General features: G+C 41.7%; 2 long non-coding RNA genes across 3 annotated transcripts in view; one reads left to right on the plus strand and one right to left on the minus strand.

Annotated features, from left to right (window-relative positions):
- Window positions 1–15,128: 15,128 nt before the first annotated feature.
- Window positions 15,129–19,722, minus strand: LOC110354633 (uncharacterized). Of its 2 annotated transcripts, XR_002406820.3 has the most exons (4): window positions 19,558–19,722; window positions 17,141–17,298; window positions 16,593–16,639; window positions 15,129–16,167 (listed from the first exon to the last, which is right to left on the minus strand). It is a non-coding gene; the product is annotated as an uncharacterized lncRNA (long non-coding RNA). The 2 variants fall into 2 exon arrangements; XR_005266998.1 differs by having other exon boundaries at window positions 15,129–16,639.
- Window positions 19,723–19,850: 128 nt separating this feature from the next.
- Window positions 19,851–21,309, plus strand: part of LOC119717452 (uncharacterized) — a 40,441-nt gene continuing 38,982 nt past the window's right edge. The window contains exon 1 of the long non-coding RNA XR_005266999.2: window positions 19,851–19,958. This is a non-coding gene — a long non-coding RNA (uncharacterized lncRNA). The remainder of the gene's footprint in view (window positions 19,959–21,309) is intronic.

Raw genomic sequence — 21,309 nt, forward strand, 5'->3', positions numbered from 1 at the left:
TTCCACTGTCGGGGATGCAGGACAACCACATTAGTCACACGGAGCCATGAGCAAGCTGCACAGGTCCTCCCAAAATTAGTGGCAGTAAAAATTTGTTCCTGACCATGCCATCCCCAGAGTTGATGACACATCTTTGTTTGCTTCCATTCAGATTTATGTGGGCTTCCTAGGCCTCTCTTTCCTTTCTTTGATGTCGATCGCAGACAAAATGATGTCACTCTTGGCCAGAGGCTGGCACCAGGCACAAGTGTAACACCAAGTGAATTTTATCGGTAATTAATGACATGCTGGCAGTGCATGCTTGGCCCTGGGAACCCCTTCCCAATAGGCCTGTGGCCAGTCTGGAGAGTGCAAGAACTTATGCCCAGACCGAATGCATTTGATTCACTTGTCTCTTTCCTAATTGGTCCCATGTTGCCAACTATATTCCTGATCAATTCAGTCTTATACACCTCCGATATGTAAGAGAACAAATTTGCACACATTGCACACACATTGTTTTACAGTGTGAGGTTCAAATGTTTTTTGTCTCTAGGCTCCTGCTCACCTGTCCTGATAGGATACCAATAAGAGATTATTTCAGAATCTGACAAAATCAGAAAAAATTTTGGGTGTTCAACTGAGTGCAACTACCAGCATATAAGTCCATTCTCCACCATCAGTTTCTGTGTTAAGGTCCATTATTTTAGGTTTTACTAAGACCATGACAGTACCTAATATAAACCTTTTGAAAAGCAGTGAGTTTCCTTCTGGTAAAGGTATAGGGATCTCATTATTACTGTTACACAAAAGAACTTTAATTGGTCACTGCTCCTGCACCTAGCGTTGATTGTCTGGGTACTTGGCCAGAAGTTTATGCTTGAAGCTAAAAATAAGAAGTTCTGGGTGACTCCTGGTGCTATTGGGATGCTGAGGGGCACAGTGGAGCAGCCCCAAGGCTGTGCCCATACAGCAACACATACATTTTGTGTGCAGAAGTGTCCCCTCAGCCCCCTGAAGTCACTGCAGCACTCGCAGCAGCTCCAGGCCTGAACTTCAGCGGCTCTGGATGAGGTCCAAGAGCTTGTCACAGTGCCACAACTCTGCTGTGGAAGATGCATTTCTTTCCATGTGCCAGCTTTATCTCACAGCTTTTTTTCTGTATATATTTGCAGTGATTTAAGGAGTAAATGATGGGAAGGTACAGGGAGCTGGAGTGCTTGTGTGCTGCGTGCGGGATCAGTGGATAAGAAGTGTGTGAAGGAAGTGAGTTATCCACCCACACACAATCAAGGCAGAGATTTGATTTCATGTTTTGTTTTCTTTTTTTTTCCTTTAGCCCAGAACTTGCCATTGTGATGAAACATTTTTGCACTGGATTGATCTCTCTCTCCCCTCCTCTGTGTCTGTGTCTCTATGTGGCCAGGTCCCTTCAGTGTTTATTCTGCTGCAGAGAAGTGCAACGATTTCTGGGCAGGATGTCCAAAGATAAATCTGGCTTGTGGTGAGAGTTAAAAGATTACAGTAAGGCCTTGTTTACAAAAGAGAAGGATCAGCTGCTGTTCTTGGAGTTTGTTTAAAAATTCTTTTTTTAACCATCCCTCTTTGTGTTTAGGTTTGTTTCTCTTGTTAAATAAATACCCAGTAAGGTCTCCATTGATCACCTCCGCGTTGTGTGTATGTGTGAGTGAGGAGAGGGAGGGAAAGAGTTTCATATCAGGTCATCAGCTTTCTAGAGAGGACAGCAAATTTCTAGGAAAAGGTTATTAAGCATCAGAGTGGCAGCAGCAAATGCAATCCAGAGATGACCAGGAAGGCCTAGCTGTGACCAGGCCTCAGCTGTGATACCATGTTCTTGGAACGTGGACCAGCGGGGGTGTCAGCTATTATAAGTAATATACTTGTGAGCATATTCACACCCTATACACAATTAAACAATTCATCTTGATGCCTTGGGTTCTTCAAGCACGGCAGCTAATGACCTGGTCAGCCTGTGGAGCTGTCTGCCTCCTTCCACCACAGCAGCACCAGGACTGGACAGAAGAAGAGCAGCAAGGTCTCTGTATGGGCATGTACAACAGCCCATCCAAACACACACTTTCCAGCCTCTTCAGTCTTGTTACCCTGAAGGGCTGATGAAGCCTCTTGGAGAAAATATGGATGAAGAGGAAGCTAATGCTGACCTCTGTTGACAAATTAATAGAAGAAAAATTCAGACAGCTTCTGGCTCAGTAAATCCATACTCTGCATATCACTCTACAGTGTAATTTTCCATCCTACAACATGGAGGATCCTTTTCCCTCCCTAGGTTCACAGCTTGCAGAGGCTGACAGCAGTGACTAGTGTTTCTCTAGCTCACACGGAGTGTTTACCAGCGTGGCCTTCATGAGCTCAGCTCTCCCATTCATTGCCCTGGCTGTCTGGTGAAGACAGTCATGTTCTGGTATACAGTTGAGGTCTTCAGACCCACTCTCCAGTGGAGGAAGCCTTATTTCTTACAACATACAAAGAAGCTGTCTGTTTATTCAGACAGCTGGATCTATGAATTAGAAGTGAACAAACTGAATCTCAGTGCATTCCTCTTTGGGAGAAAACAGTGGTTTCCTTACCTTGGATTTTCTAAAATATAATAAAAGCAGGAGACAAGGCAGAAAGTGATTAGAATTCATTTTAGGAGCATAGCATGAATGCATTTGAAGTTGAAGTAGGTGTTGTTTTTCAAGAAAGCAGTGATGTGTTTCAGGTCCTTGAAGGCTGGTTCATTTTTAGAGCCATAATTAACTGCAGAGACCTGAATGCATTCATCAGTGTATATGACCTCTTTACTAATGTTTACTGGGGAATAATAAGCAACAGGGTGCATGTCCTAAAAGAAACAGAAGCTGCCAGCATTCAAATTCCTCTCTGGAACATGAGCTTTACCTTCAATGGAGGACTTCATTTTGCAACGTCTCTTTCTTTATAACTAGCATGGAAACATAGAGTCTAACCTATACATAGATGACGTACTAATTTTTTTACAAGGTAAGATAAAAATCTGGAAAGATTGGGAGGATCTTTTACAAAATTATCTGGTCTCATAACAGGACACAACCTTTATGACTGGCAGTTTAAACTATGAGATTTAATGTATTTTATACAAGAGCTTCATTAATTTTGAGTTAGCAATTTATTCAGCTAACCAATTCAAGTATTCAGCGACTTCAACAGTTATATACACTATAAATTTATGCAGATAATTGTATTAACTAGCAGCTTCTATCTGAGGATGTAAAAGAACGGTCATTTTTATTATCCATTCCTCATGTGGCCTATTTTATTATCCATTCCTCATGTGGCCTACAGATAATTTCTTTTCCTGTTCTACCATGTCCTTGTAATTAACAAAGCGGTCAAATCAAGATATGCCAAAAGTGCTGCTCTGCGGTCATGGAACTTCTGACCAAGGTTAGTACCAAGAAAAATGACATTTTCCCAGGAAGCCTAACAGAAGCCTAATCCCATTCCTATTTTCCATGCTGCCAGACCTGAATCTTTGCAACGGCTTTAGAGGCCTTTGCAGTTTGTTTTCCTCATGCCAGCCCTTCACCTGGGGTTAACATCAATCTCTAGATTTCTTCACCCAGTGCCAGCAGTGATCAATCAGTCCCCTACTTATGATCTCCTTTCAAAGTATTGCCAAACAGGTTTTGTACAACTACTGGTAAGGCTTGTTAGAAACATAGTCAGCTGCATTTTTCAACTCTCCTCCATTCTTTCTCCCCATCAGTTACAACAAATATGAGAGGGAGGCAGAGATGCTACGAGCACTTTCAACTTTTCTATCTCTAATGGCACCATAATGAAGCTGACAGAACCGTTAGGATTAGTTTAGTCATGGAATTAAGCATCTGGACAAAAATTGGATATGATGGATTTTCCCCATTAAGGTTTTTGGTCTGAGCCCAAGATAAATGATTATCAGTGTAATTACAGGGTAATTATGCTAAGTTAATTAATGGTATGTAGCTTTATTTACAACATATTCTGTTTCACCAAAGATTCAAAGAGCTCCTTCCCCTCCCTGTCCTCTCCCTCCTTTAGCATTATATCTCTATTCAAACACTGGCATGCTCTGGAAGATTTAATCAGTTACTTACTCTCAAAAGCTATAATCAGATATACTGGCTCGAGGACTCACTAGTCTGGCCTCTGATCTGGAAACTAGTAGGTCTAAGGATATGACCCTGAGGTATTTCTCATGATTCAGAGCTGGTCAGCATATGGAACTCAATGCAGCTGAACTCGTGATGGTGACAGAGATATGTCATGACCTAGGCCCTCATTCCCTTTCATATGAAAGAGCTTGAATAGGCCAAGGCCAACAGAGGAGTGCTGAAGGCAGTGTGTAATGAAGACACCCTGCTCCCCAGTAAATCTGTCATTGGTATAAATATGAGTGGAGTAAAACAGACACACATGAGCCAAGGTGCTCAAGAGGAAGAAAAAAAAAAAAGAAAGAAAAAAGAAACAAAAAAAAAGAAAAAACAAAGAACAAATCAATGAATAAAATCCTGCTGCAGTCACGTGAAAACTTTCTGGATATTCAGGCCTGCATTGTCATGCAAATGAAGTTTGAAGGATAGTTTCTTGTTTGTGTCATGCCTGTCTTTTCCCAGCAGAGTGTATCCTACCCACCAGGAGATCTTAAACCAGAACAGGGACAGGTATTCTGCAGATGAGAAAGCAGCAGGTGTTTTATGTGCTTTTGCCCTTGGAAAGCCACATCCTGTATGGATGTGCTCAGAGGAGGTGCCAAAAGCCCTGTGTCTGCCCTGGCATTGAAGGGTGACATTCAGAGTGCCTGCTCCCTTTGTGGACTCGGGGAGGAGACCAGAGACTGGGCTGTGGAGATAACCTTTTCACTATGCAGGAATCTTCAGACTGCTCATATCACAACAAGTGATGCTGAGAGATGCAATGAAAAAGGAACTCTCTTTGTAAATCACTCCTCTCTGTATTTCGATGGTACCCAGCCTGTAATTTCAGGCTTCACTACAAAAGAGCAGGAACTTCAAGCTTGACCTTTCCTAGGCACTGACCTTATCCCAGGCAATGACTAAAAACAGTCATATACATACATAAATCTTTAGTTTATTTTGCTAGAGACAAGACTTACATGATTGAACTGTGACCGCTCTGGTCAATTATTAGAGACATGAAACAGCTAAAACTGATAAGCAGAGGTCTCAAAACACGTTAAACTGGATACAAATAGATGACCCATTACAGAAGAGATACTTAGTCAATGCTAAGAAATGTAAGCATAACGCTGTATTGGGCATCAGAAAAGCCACTTGCACAAACAGTGTTCAAGTTTGCGAAAGAGATTATATTGTGAGTCATGACTTTTTCACCATGCATATTTCCTGGTATCTAATAAGGGAGGTTGGCAGCTTGTCATTGCTTAGCTATTAGGGAAAAACAAGCATCAGACAAAAAGTATTAAAAAATAAACCTTGCTGGAGGTTCATCAAAGGAATCAAAGGAACCTCTGTCTTAAAAAGGTCACTGAGGTAATTTCAAGCCTTCAGTCATCCCAGTCCATCACGGTTCCTTAGCAAAGGTGTCAAGCTTCCTCCTTTATTTAGAAAGTCTCTTCATACCTTGTTGCCTTTGGGCTTCTACTTTTCAAACTCTGTTGTCTGTCCCCAAAGCAAACTAGCTTCCACTTTAAATGGGTGGGGACACTGCCATTTTGAGCTACTCTCCTTCCTCTTTCATTAATTGCTTCTGAAAGTCTTGGCCTAAGTGACTAGCCTGCATCTGTGGCAAAACTCGGAGTCCCACGAGTCCCATCCAAATGCCTGCCCTATAAAATCATCCTTCCTCTATGAAGGTCAGCAAATCCCTTTCCTGTGCTCCAGAAATGATGGGGTATTCCATTAGCCTTTGTGCTGCCCAGCAACCCCAACCCATCAGAAAAAGAAGGGAGAGGAAAAAAAGAAAAAAAGAAAAAAAAAAGATAATTCTGAATCTAGTTCAGACATGAAGATGCAGCGCCTGCATCAGCCATATCAGCCACTCAGTCAGCTCACTTAAATGTTATCTGACTTCCCTGTTAAGGCACCGTTCACTCTCTAGCCTGCATACATTCATCCATGTATGATTTTCCCTGTCTTTGGGAAACATCCAGGTTTCCCTTGCAGAGCAAAGGGAAAGCACAGCGCAGAGGCAAAAGAGAAATGACATACCTCACTCTACACCCTTTCCAGGATGCAAAGACCTCAAAGGCCTCTAGCTGCTGGAAACATACAGAGGGAATTACACCTCTTGTCACCTTGTGTCAGGGAACAGCAAGCATGTGATTCTTCCAGAGATTACTGGAAATTACGCCCAGTGGTGTTGAACACAAGGAAAGAGCACAAATCTCTGTGCCTGGAATTGTGGCATTAAAACTGAGGGATTTGATGTGTGAAGAAAGGAATAGACATCCACAAACATATCCCAGACAATGTAAATCCTATATCTTAAGTGTTCCTAACCCAGGGCAGGAAAAAAGAGGCATGAAAAAAGCAGAGCTCTGTGTCACTCAGAGGAACTAACCCATTTCCAGTCTATGAGGATCTGGCTTGATTTTGTGTATTTGATCCAGACTCCTGGATTGAGGTCTGTTGTGCTGTATCATTCCTGTCTCACAGGGAGCATCCAGAAACTGTTAGAGCTATATGACAGAGGGAAAACACACAAGGGCAGAGGAAAAGCAGAGCAGGTGTGGGCAGGTGAACTGGAGCACAGGAGAAGTAAGAGCCCCCAGGGCTTTGGATGGAGAATCACAATTCGTGCAATATTTATTTGGATACATCAGATTCCTGCAGGGTAGATGATGGAGAGTTTGGCAGGGGAAAAAAAAAAAAAAAAAAAGTCTTTCTTTCTTGAAGGGCTATATGAGCTGTATCACCTCTTTAAATATCCAGATATATATCCAGTATCAAACATATCTCTTGTATGATGACAACTGTTGACCCAGCTCTGGAGCAAATGGCAGTCTATCAGGTTCCTCTGGAGTCAGAGCATGAAAGTGGACTCATTTCTCTATAAGTGTGAAACACATAGCAGTATCATGCTCCTGCTGGACTTTTCCACTGCCTAACTTCACCCTCACCCTTTGCTTACTTTCTATCTCAGCTATATAAGTGGGAGATGTTTCAGAACACAAGGCTGGTTGATGATTTGTGTGTACCTCAGATTTCCTTCCCAAAAAAACTCAGATGAAATAAACCCATCTCCCAGGAATGAAGTTCTAAGAAGGCAAAAAAGGACAAACATTTCTTAAACATCTTTGATGGGTATCTCTATGGGGAGACTAAAAAAAGACTAATGGCAGATAATATTCTGATAAGTATTCACCTGGATCTTCTTACTAATCAAAAGAACTACATCACACCTTTAAAAACTTGAAGAACCTGGCTAGATACGTGCATATGTAAACATAAGTGATCAGTATACCAATTTTATCTATGTCTTTTTTCATTTTCAGTAAATGCCTCTGCAATTCATTGCAGGTGGCATGCAGTATCTCAGACACGTCCCTTGTCCCTGGGCAGAAATAGCACATGCAGCCTGAGGCTGGAAAGGCAGGCTGTCTGATTCAGTGGATGTCAGCCCCTAAGGATAAATCTAGACCTAAGGGACTTGCAAGCATTCCAGCAACAGGTTTATCAAAGGGTTGGGATTTTAAGTTATTTGCCCCATTTCCAGACTGTCAGTCTCACCAATGGGATGTCCCTTCTCTCCCAGGGCTGAGGAGCATAATTATTACAAAAGCTCAAATTATCATGTGTCATTAAAGCCATGATGATGAACCACATGAACACTGCTAGGATTGGAGAAATTAGGTCTGGAATGGACCTCAGGAGGTCACTACAGCCAGCATTCTTCAGTCTGTGGTCCATGGTCTGGTAGGCATCAGGCAGTAGCCCAGATACTTTGCAACAACTTAATTTGCCAGCATATGCACTCATTTCCACATGTGGGAGCAAGCAAAGAAATGGAGGGGGGACGGGGAGGCGGGAGGGGGGTGGTAATGACGACAGTAACACAGTTCAGTTTGCAGTAGGCTGGAAATACAATCTATTGTAGCAACACTGTGCTAGATTAACTGTGGTTCCTCCTAGATCAGAAAGGTGAAGTCATCCTTGGACGAATTGGGAGAGGGTAAGCAGGGGCTGAGGAACACCAGTTGAGTCCAATCCCCTGTCCTAAGGCAGGATTCAGCTCTATTAAAGCATTTCTGCCAAGTACTTTTCTAACGTCTTCTTAAAAATCTCTAATAACACAGATTCCACCCCTTCCTGAGGCAATGTATTCCAGTATTTAACTATTGCAACCCTGAAAAAGTGTTTCCTAATGTCTAATCTGACTTCTCCTCAGTGCAATTTAATTCCACTACTTCTTGTGGAATCTAGTGGGGGCCCAGAAGGCAATTTATTCCCTTTCTTACCTCCAGGCAGGACAACATGCAACATGTTAGAATATACCTCACTGAAAGCGTACAGTATGCAGTGGAGAGAAACTCAGACTGCTTATCCCAGGGAAAGCTGTACTGATGTTGGGAACTCAAAAAAACATGCTTCTTTGCCTCAGCAAAGAGAATATACTAGGTTCACAATAAAGAGGGGTAAGCTGCAAGTCCCAAGGCATCCTTGTCTTATCCACAACAATCTTCCTTGAGGAGGGAATAAAAAAAAAAAAGAAAAGAAAGAAAAAAAAAATTATTCCCAAACCAGTCCATATTAAAAAGAAACAAACAAAAACAGAAAACAAGGTGTCCCCAGGAGGATCCCACTGTCTCTAGAGTTCTCTTATTCCTCTTTTGCTGTGCCAAGGAATCGGAAGGACCAATAAAAAAAAAAAAAAAGTGTTAAGAAAGGAATCTTTGTGGGCAGCTGTTAAATGAAGGTTAAGGGCTTTTATTTATTTATTTTTCTATGGGGGAACATTGATGGGAAGAGAGAACAACAAAGAATTGCTTTTGGAGTAGCCCAAAAGCTCCCTGCTGACAGGTCAGTCCCACCCTCCCCTCCCTAGCACACAAGGACCCTTTTCAAAGAGAATCACCTGGCCCATAAATCCCAATTTATGGTAATTTAAGAAAACAAATGACCAACTCCAGCCTTTGAGAGTGTTTAGGAATGGCAGGATTAAGCAGGGAGATTAAAACTGAAAGGCCTCTCCTTGCCACTCTACTTGCAGGTGGGATTTCCTCCAGTCCTCCCAGTTTTGCAGTTTCACTATCCTGAGCTTTTAAGAGGTTAAATTGGAACAGCTCAGGCATTTGAAAACACTATGTAAGCTGGGGGAAGGGCAAGAGGAAATTAAGTGACTTCTTTCTTTTCACCTTCCTTTCTCCAGTTATCTGTAGCAAGCCCTCAGAGCACCTATATTTAGACTAGGCTATATAAAGAGGCACAGATGCACACTTAACCCAGGAACATTTCCCATTTTCTATAAAATTGACTCATTTTTAGTTTCTGTGCTTCTTTCTTCAGTGATCTGGGATCTGGCCAAGGACAAAAAAAAAAAAAAAAAAAAAAAAGGGCTTTTTAGGGCCACTTACTGAATAGAGATCTTGCCTGAGACTTAATTACAAATGTGGTGTTCCAATTTAGATAGACAATGATGCTGGATTCAGAAGGGAGATGGTTCAGAAGTCAGGGCCAAACACTTTGGCTTTCTGTGGCAGAGGAACAGAAAGTATGGGGACATTACATCCCCTTCAGCCCAAACAGACTGAGATGCAGCAGTCCTGGGCCAGCATGTCTCCTGCTAAAAAGTGCATTCTCCTTTTCATATATAGGGGAAAGTTTCACTGGAGGGCAAACTGGATTATTTACCCCTACACTTCTTTATGGGAGGCCAGATTTTTTTATTTTTTTTTTCACATGGTCCAAAACCCTCTCCTTCTTTCCAGTTTTAGTTTGTTTCTGGCCCCGTTTATCTTCATGTGTTTTGGTATGAAACATTTTTGTTTCAACTTAAATAGCTCTTTCCCCTTTCTGGCATCTTACTCTCTCCAACCTCAGCGTAGTCATGGAAAGTTAAGCCATTCTTTCCTGACCTCTGTTTTCCTAGAAAAAGCAAGCAGAGTTCCCTGTTTTCTCGTATGAAACAGGGTCTTCATGCCCTTTTTCTTCTTGGGCCCACCTATTTTATTCCTATGCTAACCTTGTGTTTAATGTGTACACAAACAGGCTGCAAGTGTAGTCATAAAACAGAAGCTCTGGCTACAGGTACCCACTCAAGGCCATAACATCCAGGATGAGATTTGGTGGGTGGATGAGAGATGGATTTGGTGGGCAGAGAGTCCTGTGGGGCAAAAGCTCAGAAGGGGCTTCTCCTGGCTAAGCCTGAAGTGTTTTATATAGGTCTACACCAAAGAACAGCACCCTAAGATTGTCAACATGCAGCCTTTTGCGCTTATCTCCACACCTCTTCCAAGCCTCCGTGATGTAGGCTGGGAGTTCGTGTCTTACCTCTTCGTGTTAACAGCAAGGAAACCATAGGTCTGGGTGCTTCTGAGTGCTTCTGTGACTAGGACAGTGAAGGAAAAGGGTGGACTTCTCTGAGCTGAGAAACATAGAAAGTGGTGATGATGCATTGCGGTGTTTTCACACTGATGAGTAGCTAAGCTCCACCACACTGTGCTCACTCCCCCTCCTCAGAGGAACAGAAAGAGAAAATAAGGTGAAAAAAAGGCTCATGGGTTGAGATAAGGACAGGGAGATCACTCACTAGTTAACACCAGCACAGGGAGATTAAAGTAATTTATTGCCTATTAAAAACAGACGGGAGCCATGAGAACTAAAAGCAAACTAAAAACACTTTCCCCCAATACTTCACTTTCCATGGGCCGCAGCCTCCTCCAGGCCACATCCACCGGGGCTCCTCCACAGGCTGCAGCGTGGAGATCTGCTCCATGGGGGACCCATGGGCTGCAGGGGGACAGCCTGCTCCACCAGGGGCCTCTCCCTGCACAGGGGAACTGCTGCTGTGTGCCTGGAGCACCTCCTGCCCTCCTGTTGCAGGACCTTGGGGGCTGCAGGGCTCTTTCTCATTCCTCTCTCCCAGCTGCTGTTGCGCGGTAGTTTTTTTTTCCCTTTCTTAAATCTGCGCTCCCAGAGGCACAACCAACTTCACTTACTGGGTCAGCTCTGGCCAGCAGCAGGTCCTTTTTGGAACCGGCTGGAGCTGGCTCTGATCTGACACGGGGCAGCTGCTGGGCTCTGCTCACAGAAGTCACCCCTGCAGCCCCCCTGCTACCAAACCCTTGCCACGTAAACCCAATACAGCAGGATGGAAAGTGCAGTCCAGCCAAGGCTGAGCTTGGCCATAGGAGCAACCTGACATCATTTCCATTACGTTCTCATCATCATTTCCAAATACAATTCTCTTTTTCTTGGGAGAGAGGAAGCATTAGATGCATACTATTTTCATTTCCCACCTGAAATTTCTCTGTTTTTTTTCTGAAACTGGAGAGATGAGGGGAAAGCTGTTTGCTTGCTTGCATATTTTATTACAGTCTATCTTTATTATTTTCTTCTCCTTTCTTTCTTTCTTTTCCCAAAAGACAATTTCATTTTTCCTGAGGGAAATATCTCTTTCCCTACCCAATTCACTTCCTAACCAGCTCTGTTTGACCTGTATTTTCTGAGGCACTGGTAGGGATTTCAGATGCCCGACTTAGCCTGCCTCAATTGAGGTTCTTTTCCAGAAGACAAATATACAGCATTTCTTGAAAACGGGTTCCTGTGTTCCCTATCTCAAGATGTCCCATATTAATCCTTCCATAATAGAATTAGCCAAAACTCCAGTAACTTCACAAAATGTTGGTCATTATCTTTGCATAGTGAAGACAGCAATCTGAGCTTTGAAACAAACAAAAAAGTCATTCTTTTTTAAGGAAAAAGAAAAAAAAAAAAAAGAAAAAAAAAAAAAAAAGGAAAGAAAGAAAGAAATTGTGAGAGATGCCAGCATATTTATTCCTAAACAAAACTTCTCTAGCACAACCCTGGGCTTCCCAACAAGCAGTTTTGCAAGTGAACTTTATAGTATGACATCAGTGAACAGATGGCAGGCAAAGCTGTTGGCAGGGTGATGAGAAAGCTGGCCATTTATAATGGAAAATGTCCTGATAAAAAGGAATGCGCTTATTTTATTCCACGGTAATGTTTATAAAATTCCTTTCCTGAGGCTTCTTCGAGGATCTTTTCATCATTATTGTATTATTATTAATAATAAAGCATATAAAGGGAAAAATGCACATAGCAAATGACATTTTAAGTGCCCCAGAAAGGTTTTCAGCACGGGTAGGGTTGATTACATTGTGATGATTTGTTACAAGCATTGCAGTTACAATCCACAATGGTGTGGACATTTCTCCCAACAGGGTTAATTGTATAATAATACTCAATAACTGGCAGGCCTTCACCTTTCAAGGGAGGACATTGGAGTGTGAAAGCATGCACTGATGTTGCCAAATTTCTGTACCTTGAGAATCTCTGAATGCTGATGTGCCTCAAATCTTTCAAAGGCAGACTTTCAGCTGGATGCAGCTCAGGGTGGGTCCATTATGTAAGTGGTAGGGAACAAAACTGTTGTTTTATTTGTTTGTTTGGCTGGTTGGTTTTTAAATGGTGCTGTTGAGGAGTAGTTTGGAAAGACAAATCCAGGTGTTGCAAGAACTGTTTGCTAATTTAACTAAAATTCACCCTAACAATATTTTCTGGAAAATTCCAGAGATGAGGCAGGACAAAAAAAAAAAACAAGCAGGAAGATATTCTTCTAATGGCTAAGCACTGGGCATTTTGCACTCGAACAGAACAGGAGGAAGCACAAGGATAAGGTGCCTTTTTCACCAGAGAGGGCTCAAACCCTCATCTCCCTGCAGTGAAGGCAATATCCCAGCAGGATTCATCAGGCCAGACATCCCTCAGGGAGGTAGGTGCAACACAAGTCATCCCTGAACCAGGCAGTGCCAGCATTTCTCAGCTTGGTCCTAATCAGACACGTCCTTGAGCAAATGGAAGACATTAGATGTCAGGAGGTACAATGTCTGTGGTTTTGTTAACCACAGACATCAGGAGGTATGACATCTATGGTTATGGGAAAGCAAACTCTCCTGGGCCCAGGCACTGCAGCAGAATCACCAGCAGCTATCTCCTATCTCCCAGAGGAGATATCCTCCTGGAGGCTATCTCCTAGACATGGCGTTCTTCAGTCTGAGTTACTTTATCTTGGGTGGGACTCCTCAACCCACCGCATTGTGAAGTCACAGCATGGAGAAGGAAGACCTTTCCTCCCACTCTGCATTTTCCCCCTGCTTCCCTTAATTTCATGAGCTTTAAACCAACTATGCCTTGATGAATGTAAAACGTCTTACAAAATGATTCGACTTTGATAGGGCAAGATGAAGACGTGTGGTTTGGATTAGTCCCAGAACATTCCCTTCATACAGAACCCTGCTGAACCAAGACAGGGAAAAAAAAAAAAAAAAAAAAAAAAAAAAAAAAAAAAGTGACGAGACTTAAGATAGTTTAAAAGCAAATAAAACAGAGGAACAATTCATAATAATAATTGAAAGATTATTATCAGATAGTCCTTATCAGCCCTTATCTCCTAGCTGTTTACAAAAGGAGCTTATATCAGCATTGCCATTGTGCCATTGTACAGACAGTAAAACTGAGGTTGAGGGAGGTCAAAGAGTTGACCTCTATTTGCCTAGACAGACAGTGATAGAGCTAGGAAGAAATGCTAACTGTTCAGTCCTTACCTGATGCACTGTATCCATCACAACAAAAATGTGACAAAATGGAATTTGTCCCAGGACAGAAGGTAGAAGGCAAAATGTTTTATATCTTTCAGAATAAAAACACCTGGGTAGCCAGACTGCCTTTCCAATCTATTTAGCAATAAAGGACAGAGGGGGCAGCTTTGATCCCATGGTATCCACTCACGACCAACAGGCAGTGACCTCCTGGTGTGTTACAGCAACATAGCTAAACAAACAGCTTGCTGTTCCAGCACCCCTCAGGGCAGATTCCTTGGTGGGGACAATCTATTTCCAGCATTTCCATATCCGGATCTGGAAGTCATTATATCCACCTATTCCTACGCCGAGCCACCATGAGTATATCTGAAGTCTCTATCTCATCCTGAACATCATGCCAGAGACCAGCTGTGCTGGAGAGAACTTGTTTTCTCATACAGTCCCAGACTAAAACTTCTTAGACACAGAAGACTGGTTAGTCTGGGTTAACCTTGACTGGATGCTGAATTCACAATAAACTCCAGGGCCATGCCTGAAATCCAGCATACCATCTTGCATTACTTCCCATTTCCGAATTTTCTTGGTTCTGGGTGTCCTTAATTTACCTGAAGATACATCAAGAATGTATCTCTTATCTTTTGGGCAAAATCTCAACTCGGAAGGCCACGGGAGCTATAAACTATACCTCAGCAAATTGCCTTAAGCTCTCCAGATCACTGTGGTTTGCTAGCCTGCCTGGTGGACCATTCCTAGCTCTTAAATTAATTTGCAAAATATACTTTTTTTTTTTTTTTTTAAAGTTTCCTTCCATCTGCAGCATATTCTGTTCCATCTTCCCTGTATAGCTCTGTTGCCCTGGAACAATAATTGTAACAACAACAATAAAAACTAACAGCAACAACAGTGTGTTTAATTTCAGGCTCCACTGTGGTCACTTCCCTGCTGAACATAGTAGGGAGACACGGACACAGGCACTGGGTTCCGTCTCTCTCCTGCCGAGGATCCAATATCCTGTCCTCAGCTCATACATTTCAGATCTGCCACTGCTTCTGCCAAGAAAGCTTCATTTTACAGGAGGAGAATGAGAAAAAATAAGAAAGGAAGAAGATGAGAAAGGAAGATTTTTAAAGGGCAGCCAAGATAATTCCTTCTGGATGTTTTGATCTTTTTAAATAACTTTTTTCTTGAAAAAACTATATTCTGGTGGCCCTCTGCAGGAGAGTGCCTACTGGAACAAAATTCCATCACCATGGGAAGGAAGAAGGTGCAAGATAATATTATTCTTTTTTGACTCTAAGGACAAAAGAATTGTTGGATGAGAAAATGCTGCTAGGAACAAGAGGAGATTAATCCTTTTCCAGGTTTATTGCAATGTTATTGTTTTCTCTCAGATACAGGCAGATGTATAGGAGATGACTTCCCACAACAAAAACAGGTTCTGGTGAAACAAATCACAGCTGGATCCAGAAGCAACCACTGAAAATCACTTTCCCAGAAATTTCCTGATGCTTTTATCCCCATTGCTGGGAGTCATGTTGACAATTCAGAGCACTGCAGGGACTTTGTCTCCGTCCTCCACTTGCTCAGATCCACCTCCAAAGATCCCATATCCATGCCTAAAAGCTTCTTTGTGTGTTGTCCAGATCCAATTAGTGGCTCTTTAGCAGCATAGTCCTCTTCTACCTCCTTTTGCTGCAATGGGTGTGAAGCTTTAGTGCTCAGCAAACAAAGTTTACACCATAAATATATGGAAGGCCAACCAAGGCTACAGCTGTCATTTACCTTACTGAAGTGTTTCTAGCCTGTGCCCTCCTTACTTGTATTCATGTTAGGGTGCTACTCTGGTATGCAAAGAGGTAGCTTTGAGGTGCATCATCCTGAGATCCAAATGAAAGTCATAAGGTGTCTTTAATACCAGGGCCTTCACTGAGTAATTCCAGGTTTACACCAGAGCTAATACAAAAATTGTGCCATTTTATTCGTTTCTGTTTCCTGAATTTGACACTGCTTCCAGTTCATGTTCCCTAGTTTGTATCCTACTAAAACTTCAGACTTCTAGGCTCTGTGTTTCAGTATAGCTGTGTTATTTTCTCCACTCTGGTGGGGACATTTCTGTAAAGGTCTGAGTTGGCTTGTTACCATTTTCCTAGGTCTGTTTTGTTTCCAAAGTATATGGTTTCATGCTGCATTTTGGGTTTTGCAAAAATCAAAAAAAAAAGAAAAAGAAAACAAAACAAAAACAAAGGAAAAACTCCTCTTTCATGTTTGGTGGTTCTCTAGAATAGAGGTAGGCCTTATACCCATTTTTCCACCTGAAGTGATTACACTGAGATTTTAGGTCCTAAGGCTGGCCTGGATTTGACCTCCATTGCAATGACAACCTACAAGAAGGATGGAATGAAATACCAGTTACAAAACACCCTGATTTTTTAACTTTTCTGAACAAGGAAAGTGAAGTTCTGTTTAATAAAGGGTGCAGCTGGAATTCTGCAGCAGTCTCCATATCCACAGACTCTCACCCCTAGTTACCAAATAGTTATGTTTAAAAGATCCCTATTGTTATCAATCAAATATCTCAGCTATTTTGAGACTGCATTATTTATTGGCAGAAGATTTAAGAATGTTAAAAATCAAAAATTAATTTCAAATGTCCATCTTTACGGAAGCAGCAGCTAAAGAACTTGTAATCTGAACAACAGCTCCTGAGACTGAAAAAGAAGCAGAACTGTCATTTTGATCACGTTACTGTGACAGCTGAGCCAGTAACCAGAAATTCAGAAATTAGTGTAAAATGATGCCACTCAACTATGAAATTCAACTGTTCTGCTGTTGACATTTTCTTGCCATTTTGATCTGAAAAGAAACAAAATGCCTTTAGTCATTTAGACTGTACTTCAAACAGTCCTATTTTCATTTCAGTGGTGTTGATGCATGTACTTGTAATATTCTCCATGCATGTTTCTTGTCAATAACATTAAGGAAAAAAAAAAACTATTTATAGATTTCCCCTATTAAAAAACATTGCACAAGAAAGAGTTGTTTGGTTAGAATGATAACACAAATGGCTCCACTCTTCAGCTAAGTCTTAGCCCCTAAAATTTTGAAGCCTAACTCTACGAAGTCACACCTAGCAATAATATTATCACCTAACAATATCTTGCTTTGTGCTTCTTAGCATACAGCCAACCCTAGCTGGCAATGTCTGGCATACCCTTATTTAAGCAGAGCATAGGAACAGCTCAGAGATGCTTAAGTCCCCAAGATTCAGGCCAGATGAAAGGTTCTGATATGAGATTGTTCTAGCCTTAGGAACCCACATAACACAGACATTGAGTTTGGAAAGCATTCGCATACCTTGCATAGTAGATTAACTTCTTGTCTCTTTCAACAGGAATCTCCATACTATTGTGTAATTCCTAGGCTAGGTGAGCAGGCTGTACACCAGAACTTTATATGGACAGTTTTTGACCGCTGGCCCAGACTGTGTTATTTGTAGATGTGTATTCAGAAGCCTATCAACAAGATTTAGTGTGAGATCTGGTGCTCTGCCTTATTGGAGCATACAGTGGATCACCCATCAAATCAAACAAAAAGTAATTTCTTTTGCAGTTTGTGGAGTGTAGAAAAACTATTATCATTTTCCTAACAGCAGTTGTCTCCTTCTGCATTGAAAAACACAAGGATTCAAGGCGAGACTGGAAAATTTCTTAGTGCAAATAAAAGCATCACATCTCACTTCCCATAATTTTCCTTCAACTGCTTCTCCTTAGAACTAATTTGTTTTCCCCAACTCCAGTGGTAAGATGACTTCATTAGACTTGCATTTAGGCCTTGCATGATTCACCAAGGTGTTCTTCATATGTCCACACTGAAGAAGAGAAAGATCCCTGCTTCTCCACGAAGTGCATTTTTGCCCTCTTCCACCAAATTAGTGCTAGCAGAAAGGTAAAGGCAGTAACATACTTGGCCATGCTATTCTGTGATGAGTGTTTCTAAACCCTTCTTAGAGGGTTTTCCTCCTTAACTACAGCACAGCTCATTCCAGCACTAGAAAGTTCACTTGGATGAAATGAAGACAGGACCCTTTTCAATCCTAACACAGCAATTTTACTAGCAGAGCCAATCCAGACAGCATTTTATGTAGTCTATGAGTTCTTAGTAGGTTTTAGGAAATCAGACCCCAAAAGGCAAATGCACCACTAAAGAGCGAAATCCAGCTGGCAGTGAAATCCAGAAAGGTCCTAAGTCTCATGAACCCTCCCAGCAGGATTCTTCATCCCAGCTGGATGCTCTAGATCCTACCTCTCTACCCAATGTTCCTTTTCTACTTTCTGCATTCTATCTATAATAATAGCTTCAAGTAACACAGCCTTCATTTGCAAGGGGGATTCTTCTTTCCATATTTTCTTCTATAATTTCATAATTCCCAATTTTATACTAGATTCTACAATAAGTGGGGTAATGCCTTTATTGAAGACCACCAGGTCTGAGATACCTGTCACTTCCAAACAAGTTTCATCCCCACATACGCCTTTCTAGAATATTAGCATAACAAAGCAGAGATTGGCAATTTGGGAACCACAAAAGAAAGGTTTGCAAAGGAATAGCAAGTGTAAGACCTTCACTTCATATCATTTCCTATTATCAGTTCGTAAGGTAAAGCTTGGCCAAAATCCAGTCTTTTCCCCTTTAAATGAATAGGAATAAAATGGGTAGTCTGTTCCATTGTTCTTGCTAATACTTCAAGTGTTCCTCCATCCCTCAAACAGCTTTGATGTCATCTAGCTCCACTTGAAGGGGAAAGAATGTGTGATTGGGAATAATTAACAAGCTAAAAATGACTTTGTCAGAACATTTGTGTTATTGAATTACTTGCAGCTACCAGTTTTAAAGAGCTAAGGCAGTGGTTGGGCACAAATAGAGCCCTTTAAAGGAGAAAAAAAGACTTTTTGTAACACATGAATTTGCACTTAAGATGTACAGGTTAATCTCCTCATTCTGCCTTAAAATTCTCATGTAACCTCTGGCACATCACTTAGTCCACCTACACTTCAGCCCCTCACAAATGATCCCCAGCTCCACCCCCAGCCTCATGACTCGTCTCATTATAGCATAAGCAAATATTAACATTACAACAGAGCCATCTCTTATCCTGCATTCCTACCTCACCCAGCATAAAAGAGTCCTGGATTTTGTCAGTGCCTCTGGGAACTACTTTAATAGAAATAATATTCAAGTCAGAAATCTCCCCCCCCCCCATGCAGAGCATTGTTATTTTGAGGAGATGCAATAATAAAACTGCCAGCCTTTATAACAAGGACTGTGAGCAATCAATGCAAAAAAAAAAAAAGTCAGCCAACATATGGCTCTTTCTTCTGCCACTACAAAGCAGAAATAAAGACATTTCTGTTGTCCCTCTACAACTGATTTAGTAACCCAGATAGCTTAGTCTCCTGTTTCATAGGGAAAATCAGCACATGTTATATAGAAGACTGCTTTTAAACTATCCTTTGGTACCAAATAACAGAAGAGAAAAAGTTCTGGCCTTAATAAATTGCATTTCATGCCTGGATTTCCAAGCATTTAAGCTATCTCACCCCTGCAACTAAGATAGCTGTTCCATCAGCTGTGCCAGGATCAAGCCTGAGGCTCTTGTAGATTTAACCTCTTCAAGCCACAGTGAGGAATTTAAGATTAGATTTAGATACCCAGTTTACCCTCAGCTCTACATTAGGTTTATGCTCCACAGTATTAACCTAGATATTCTGTACCTGAGCAGCTTTACAGAGGATAGCCATATATAAGGTCAGGCATACCCCATATGAATTTAGGCTTGATAGTAAAAGAATAGACTCTAAGAGAGGAAAGAGAAAAAAAATCATAGCTTATTGCACAGCCCTTTGTCTAGTAGCACAAGACTCTAGGGCCCCCATTTTCTTTTCAACCCCTAAAAGCTCCCCACCCCCCTACCTCATCCCTTTTAAATCAAAGCTGGACCTGGTAACATCTGTAGATCATTAATGTTATCTTCAGTGTCTGTGGCTCATTGCTCTTATATAAACCCTCAGCTTAGGCTGGTTTGCAGCTTATGGGATGCTTTACTAAGGAAAAAGATTGGGAGCACTTGGGGGAGGGGAAAGGAAGAAATGGAAGTGCTTCACTTGGGGAAAAGGTAGGAAGAATATTTTTCCTTTCTGCAGAGCTGTAGCTAGAGGTCTGCTGTAGCAAAATGGTGGCTCTCTGTGAGAACAGGAAAAAAAAATGTCCTAAAAGTCTAAAGTCTTCTGTAGGCAAATTTTGTCTCTTATTTTCTGTGCTGCTGCTCTAGCATCTATGTTGTATGAATTTGAAGGAGGTCACGGAAATATCAGGTTATCAATAAGAAGGTGTTAATAATGAGAATACTGTTTCAGACTAGTTCTTGTTTCTTCTCTAACCTGTTCTATCTTAAGAGATATTTGTGTGTGTGTGTTGATTCACCCTCTGCTGGTTGTGCATCCCTCTGTTTTGAGTTAAGGGGCAGAGCACAAAGTAGAGATGCTATAAAAGTTAAAGCCCATGAGGTGGTAATGAGGAAATTTCTGGGTGCAGTGGGTGAGGGAGGTTAAGCTGCCTCTGACAACTATTGTAACCCAGCCTGTATGCAGGAAATCTTCACTGTCTCGAGCTCTCCAAAGGAAATAGTTGTTTTTCTGAAGTGAGAGGCACCCAAAGCAAGGCATCATGACTCAGCACCCTCACTTCTGTGTCCCTGCAGAGAAGTGTAGAGTCTGAACACAGCTAATGCTACAAAATGAGCTTCCTCTAAGACTGTTAAATCCTTCAGGGAAAACACTTGTGTTATGGTCACCTGTGTTGTATTTATTCTGATGAAAAAATGAAGGAATGTAATGCCTTCCTAAGAAGTTAATCCATTGCCTGTGTCCCTGTGGTCTGCTTCAGAAGCTATGGTTAAAAGCTCTGCCTTTAACCACATCCTCTGTGTGATGTGTGTTCAGTTTGTGCTGCTCTTTGTTTCTTTCTGTTCTGATTGTGGAGAGAATAAAAGGTGAGAGGGGAAGCATTGGGAAGTGTGGCTAAGGAAGGGAAAACACAATGTCTCAGCCAGACCACCCAGTTGTCACCAACTTGGAAGGTGTCATAATGTAAATATGAGATACTGTCACTGTGCAGGCTAAAAAGGCATTGGAAAGTCAACTGGGCGTAGGGAGAAAGCAACCCTGATGGTTAAGTATTAGATGGGATCTGAAAACTTTGAAGGCCAGACATTGTAGCAGAATATATAAACATGAGTTTCTAAATAACATCTGACAAGTGCTGATGTCCCAGTTTGAACCCTTAATGCTAGCTGAGGAAGCAGCACAAGATGTTTGCTATGCACCCCCTGACCAGCATACATGCACCCCCCTCCTGCTGCCTGTGTATGGTTGTTCTCTTTACTTCAGTTTAGATTTCTTCTTTGAACTTTAGTTCTCATTATTTTTGGACTTGTCACTTTGTTTGGAAAGATTTATTTCCACTGT

The sequence above is a fragment of the Anas platyrhynchos genome, chromosome 7 (genome assembly GCF_047663525.1).
Source record: "Anas platyrhynchos isolate ZD024472 breed Pekin duck chromosome 7, IASCAAS_PekinDuck_T2T, whole genome shotgun sequence".
Taxonomy (NCBI): domain Eukaryota; kingdom Metazoa; phylum Chordata; class Aves; order Anseriformes; family Anatidae; genus Anas; species Anas platyrhynchos.